General features: G+C 49.6%; 1 protein-coding gene across 2 annotated transcripts in view; it reads left to right on the top strand.

The window, feature by feature from the left end:
• The first annotated feature begins 603 nt into the window (after positions 1 to 603).
• Positions 604 to 6,000, top strand: part of SLC60A1 (solute carrier family 60 member 1) — a 37,409-nt gene continuing 32,012 nt past the window's right edge. Inside the window, exon 1 of one of the 2 annotated variants that reach the window (XM_032972287.2) lies at positions 604 to 909. The gene's annotated coding sequence lies outside the window, so the exon portion shown is untranslated. Of the gene's footprint in view, positions 910 to 3,475; positions 3,495 to 6,000 lie in introns of those variants that run through there. The other variant, XM_076074525.1, reaches the window with a different exon arrangement.

Below are 6,000 nucleotides of genomic sequence, written 5' to 3'. Positions count from 1 at the left end.
TTTTGTTAGCTTTGGGCAGGACACCTGAATGTGTCGTTAAACCCACCAACCACCCGACCCAGCTGCTAATTAGCTCGGTTTCCACGCAGAAAGGCGCCCGAATCGGGAATCGAACGCCGAGGTCGTTTCGCTGAGATGCTCGAGTGTTGTGACTGCACCACCGGCCCTGACTCCCAGGACGAAGACGCGGAATAGAGAACAGAGACGCAGCCAGCGACTTGTTCACCGTGAAGAAAGTGAAGGGGGTTTGGGCAGGACAAAGACAAAGATCCCCCGTGTAGCCTGAACGGACTGTTGGGGCAAGTGCTGTTAGCGAGCACCTATGGAGGTCGGCACTGTGGCGCACGAGGGGGTGGGTGGCCAACACCGCGCCCGACCGCCTTTGTCTCCCCAGTGGCGATGTTTACACACCGCAGCGGCCACACATTTAAGGCTGAGTCGACCTTGGGGAGGCCCAAGACCGTTTCGGATAATCGCCACTGGTTGACGCCGTTGAGCGGGAAATGCAACAGCGCGCTCACCACTAACCCCACCGCTCCCCGCTGGCACGCACTCATTGCGTGCGCAAGGTGCAATGTCTGATGCCGGCCACAAGACTCGGAGCAATGAGGTGGAGCTCTCCGCTCCCCCGCCCAGCTCCCCCCTCCCCCCCTCTGCTTCCTCTTCGCCCTGCCCCGAGCGAGTGGAGGAAGAGGAGGCAGCAGCAGCAGCAGCAGCCACGCAGCAGTGCAGAGCAGCGGCAGCGGGCAAGGCCATGGGCAGCAGCAGCAGCAGCCCGCCAGCTAGGGGCGCTTAGAGCGAAGAGGGCTCCTGTGGTGGTGACGGCTCCCTCCTCCTCCTCTCCCAGCTGCGGGGCTCCCCCTCGCACCCCTCCTCGCCGCTGCTACCGCAAGTCGCTAACTGGCACAGGTACTCATACTGCTGCTCCTACTCCTACTGCTCCTACTCCTCCTGCTGCTGCTCCTACTCCTGCTGCTGCTTCTACTGCCTCTACTCCTCCTTCTCCTACTCCTACTGATGCTCCTACTGCTCCTTCTCCTCCTACTTCTCCTACTGCCTCTACTGCTCCTGCTCCTACTCCTCCTGCTGCTGTTTACTCGTGGTGCCGGGTGGAGGAGACGTGGTGGCCTCGCCTGGGTCTCTAGCGAGTTGCCGCTGAGTTGGGAATCTCGTTCGTCTGCCTACCACGAGTTGTTAGCGAGTTGGGAATCTCGTTCCTCTGCCTACCACGAGTTGTTAGTGAGTTGGGAATCTCGTTTCTCTGTCTACCACGAGTTGTTAGCGAGTTGGGAATCTCGTTCCTCTGTCTACCACGAGTTGTTAGTGAGTTGGGAATCTCGTTCCTCTGTCTACCACGAGTTGTTAGTGAGTTGGGAATCTCGTTTCTCTGCCTACCACGAGTTGTTAGTGAGTTGGGAATCTCGTTCCTCTGCCTACCACGAGTTATTAGTGAGTTGGGAATCTCGTTTCTCTGTCTACCACGAGTTGTTAGTGAGTTGGGAATCTCGTTCCTCTGCCTACCACAAGTTGTTAGTGAGTTGGGAATCTCGTTCCACTGCCTACCACGAGTTGTTAGCGAGTTGGGAATCTCGTTTCTCTGCCTACCACGAGTTGTTAGTGAGTTGGGAATCTCGTTCCTCTGCCTACCACGAGTTGTTAGTGAGTTGGGAATCTTGTTCCTCTGCCTAACACAAGTTGTTAGTGAGTTGGGAATCTCGTTTCTCTGTCTACCACGAGTTGTTAGCGAGTTGGGAATCTCGTTTCTCTGTCTACCACCCGTTGTTAGTGAGTTGGGAATCTCGTTTCTCTGTCTACCACGAGTTGTTAACGAGTTGGGAATCTCGTTCCTCTGTCTACCACGAGTTGTTAGTGAGTTGGGAATCTCGTTTCTCTGTCTACCACGAGTTGTTAGCGAGTTGGGAATCTCGTTTCTCTGTCTACCACGAGTTGTTAGCGAGTTGGGAATCTCGTTTCTCTGTCTACCACGAGTTGTTAGCGAGTTGGGAATCTCGTTTCTCTGTCTACCACGAGTTGTTAGTGAGTTGGGAATCTCGTTTCTCTGTCTACCACGAGTTGTTTGCGAGTTGGGAATCTCGTTTCTCTGTCTACCACGAGTTGTTAGCGAGTTGGGAATCTCGTTTCTCTGTCTACCACGAGTTGTTAGTGAGTTGGGAATCTCGTTTCTCTGTCTACCACGAGTTGTTAGTGAGTTGGGAATCTCGTTTCTCTGTCTACCACGAGTTAGCGAGTTGGGAATCTCGTTCCTCTGTCTACCACGAGTTGTTAGTGAGTTGGGAATCTCGTTTCTCTGTCTACCACGAGTTGTTAGCGAGTTGGGAATCTCGTTCCTCTGCCTACCACGAGTTGTTAGTGAGTTGGGAATCTCGTTCCTCTGTCTACCACGAGTTAGCGAGTTGGGAATCTCGTTTCTCTGTCTACCACGAGTTGTTAGCGAGTTGGGATCTCGTTCCTCTGTCTACCACGAGTTGTTAGTGAGTTGGGAATCTCGTTTCTCTGTCTACCACGAGTTGTTAGTGAGTTGGGAATCTCGTTCCTCTGTCTACCACGAGTTGTTAGCGAGTTGGGAATCTCGTTTCTCTGTCTACCACGAGTTGTTAGCGAGTTGGGATCTCGTTCCTCTGTCTACCACGAGTTGTTAGTGAGTTGGGAATCTCGTTTCTCTGTCTACCACGAGTTGTTAGCGAGTTGGGAATCTCGTTTCTCTGTCTACCACGAATTGTTAGCGAGTTGGGATCTCGTTCCTCTGTCTACCACGAGTTGTTAGTGAGTTGGGAATCTCGTTTGTCTGTCTACCACGAGTTGTTAGCGAGTTGGGAATCTCGTTCCACTGCCTACCACGAGTTGTTAGCGAGTTGGGAATCTCGTTCCACTGCCTACCACGAGTTGTTAGTGAGTTGGGAATCTCGTTTCTCTGTTCACCACGAGTTGTTAGTGAGTTGGGAATCTCGTTCCACTGCCTACCACGAGTTGTTAGTGAGTTGGGAATCTCGTTTGTCTGTCTACCACGAGTTGTTAGCGAGTTGGGAATCTCGTTTATCTGTCTATCACGAGTTGTTAGCGAGTTGGGAATCTCGTTCCTCTGTCTACCACGAGTTGTTAGCGAGTTGGGAATCTCGTTCCTCTGCCTACCACGAGTTGTTAGTGAGTTGGGAATCTCGTTCCTCTGTCTACCACGAGTTAGCGAGTTGGGAATCTCGTTTCTCTGTCTACCACGAGTTGTTAGCGAGTTGGGAATCTCGTTTCTCTGTCTACCACGAGTTGTTAGCGAGTTGGGATCTCGTTCCTCTGTCTACCACGAGTTGTTAGTGAGTTGGGAATCTCGTTTCTCTGTCTACCACGAGTTGTTAGCGAGTTGGGAATCTCGTTTATCTGTCTATCACGAGTTGTTAGCGAGTTGGGAATCTCGTTCCTCTGTCTACCACGAGTTGTTAGCGAGTTGGGAATCTCGTTCCTCTGCCTACCACGAGTTGTTAGTGAGTTGGGAATCTCGTTCCTCTGTCTACCACGAGTTAGCGAGTTGGGAATCTCGTTTCTCTGTCTACCACGAGTTGTTAGCGAGTTGGGAATCTCGTTTCTCTGTCTACCACGAGTTGTTAGCGAGTTGGGATCTCGTTCCTCTGTCTACCACGAGTTATTAGTGAGTTGGGAATCTCGTTTCTCTGTCTACCACGAGTTGTTAGCGAGTTGGGATCTCGTTCCTCTGTCTACCACGAGTTATTAGTGAGTTGGGAATCTCGTTTGTCTGTCTACCACGAGTTGTTAGCGAGTTGGGAATCTCGTTCCACTGCCTACCACGAGTTGTTAGCGAGTTGGGAATCTCGTTTCTCTGTCTACCACGAGTTGTTAGTGAGTTGGGAATCTCGTTCCACTGCCTACCACGAGTTGTTAGCGAGTTGGGAATCTCGTTCCACTGCCTACCACGAGTTGTTAGTGAGTTGGGAATCTCGTTTCTCTGTTCACCACGAGTTGTTAGTGAGTTGGGAATCTCGTTCCACTGCCTACCACGAGTTGTTAGTGAGTTGGGAATCTCGTTCGTCTGCCGTTTAGTCCCGATGGTGCTGGTCCCATCCACTTGAACACTAGTTTATGCTGCAGAACTCTGCGCCGTGTTCTTTTGCCAGTCACACCTTGGATTGCGAGCATAATATTCGTTCCGGAAACGTGTTTGTAATACAAAGCACTCGTATATCAGGCGTGATCACGTGACGCTCGGCAGTACAAAGCGTGTACTGTACGTACTACTCGTATTGTAAGACCCTCGCTCGTTTATCAAATTAATATTTTTTACCATTTTTGTTCGTCTTGCAAAACACTCGCAGACCAAGTTACTCGCAATCCAAGGTTTTGCTGGAGCAGTATTCCTCCTGCAGTTGATGTTCGTTCTATAGTTGGTGTATGATGGCCTATGAAGCACTGTTAGTACTGCAGTAGTACTGTCTGTTAGTACTGCAGTAGTACTGTCTGTTAGTACTGCAGTAGTACTGTCTGTTAGTACTGCAGTAGTACTGTCTGTTAGTACTGCACTAGTACTGTGTTAATACTGCAGTAGTACTGTCTGTTAGTACTGCACTAGTACTGTGTTCGTACTGCACTAGTACCGTCTGTTAGTATTGCACTAGTACCGTCTGTTAGTACTGCAGTAGTACCATCTGTTAGTACTGCAGTAGTACCGTCTGTTAGTACTGCAGTAGTACTGTCTGTTAGTACTGCAGTAGTACTGTCTGTTAGTACTGCAGTAGTACCGTCTGGTAGTACTGCAGTAGTACCGTCTGTTAGTACTGCACTAGTACCGTCTGGTAGTACTGTACTAGTACCGTCTGGTAGTACTGCACTAGTACCGTCTGGTAGTACTGCAGTAGTACCGTCTGTTACTACTGCAGTAGTACTGCCTGTTAGTACTGCACTAGTACCGCCTGTTAATACTGCACTAGTACCGTCTGTTAGTACTGCACTAGTACCGCCTGTTAGTACTGCACTAGTACCGTCTGTTAGTACTGCATTAGTACCGTCTGTTAGTACTGCATTAGTACTGCCTGTTAGTACTGCACTAGTACTGTCTGTTAGTACTGCAGTAGTACTGTCTGTTATTACTGCAGTAGTACTGTCTGTTAGTACTGCAGTAGTACCGCCTGTTAGTACTGCAGTAGTACCGCCTGTTAGTACTGCAGTAGCACTGTCTGTTAGTACTGCATAAGTACTGTCTGTTAGTACTGCAGTAGTACCGCCTGTTAGTACTGCAGTAGTACTGCAGTAGTACCGCCTGTTAGTACTGCAGTAGCACTGTCTGTTAGTACTGCATAAGTACTGTCTGTTAGTACTGCATAAGTACTGTCTGTTAGGACTGCAGTGGTACCGTCTGTTAGTACTGCAGTAGTACCGTCTGTTAGTACTGCAGTAGTACCGCCTGTTAGTACTGCAGTAGTACTGCAGTAGTACCGCCTGTTAGTACTGCAGTAGTACTGCAGTAGTACCGTCTGTTAGTACTGCACTAGTACTGTCTGTTAGTACTGCAGTAGCACTGCCTGGTAGTACTGCAGTAGTACTGTCTGTTAGTACTGCAGTAGTACTGTCTGTTAGTACTGCGGTAGTACTCTCTGTTAGTACTGCAGTAGTGCTGTCTGTTAGTACTGCACTAGTACTGTCTGTTAGTACTGCAGTAGTACTGTCTGTTAGTACTGCACTAGTACTGCCTGTTAGTACTGCAGTAGTACTGTCTGTCAGTACTGCAGTAGTACTGTCTGTTAGTACTGCACTAGTACTGTCTGTTAGTACTGCACTAGTACTACCTGTTAGTACTGCAGTAGTACTGTCTGTCAGTACTGCAGTAGTACTGTCTGTTAGTACTGCAGTAGTGCTGTGTCAGTACTGCAGTAGTACCGTCTGTCAGTACTGCAGTAGTACTGTCTGTTAGTACTGCAATAGTGCTGTTTGTTAGTACTGCAGTAGTGCTGTTTGTTAGTACTGCAGTAGTACTGTCTG

Source organism: Petromyzon marinus, chromosome 48, assembly GCF_048934315.1.
Source record: "Petromyzon marinus isolate PM22_M1 ecotype Great Lakes invasive population chromosome 48, UKy_Petmar_22M1.pri1.0, whole genome shotgun sequence".
In the NCBI taxonomy this organism is placed as follows: domain Eukaryota; kingdom Metazoa; phylum Chordata; class Hyperoartia; order Petromyzontiformes; family Petromyzontidae; genus Petromyzon; species Petromyzon marinus.
This window is presented reverse-complemented; position numbering and strand designations above follow the sequence as displayed.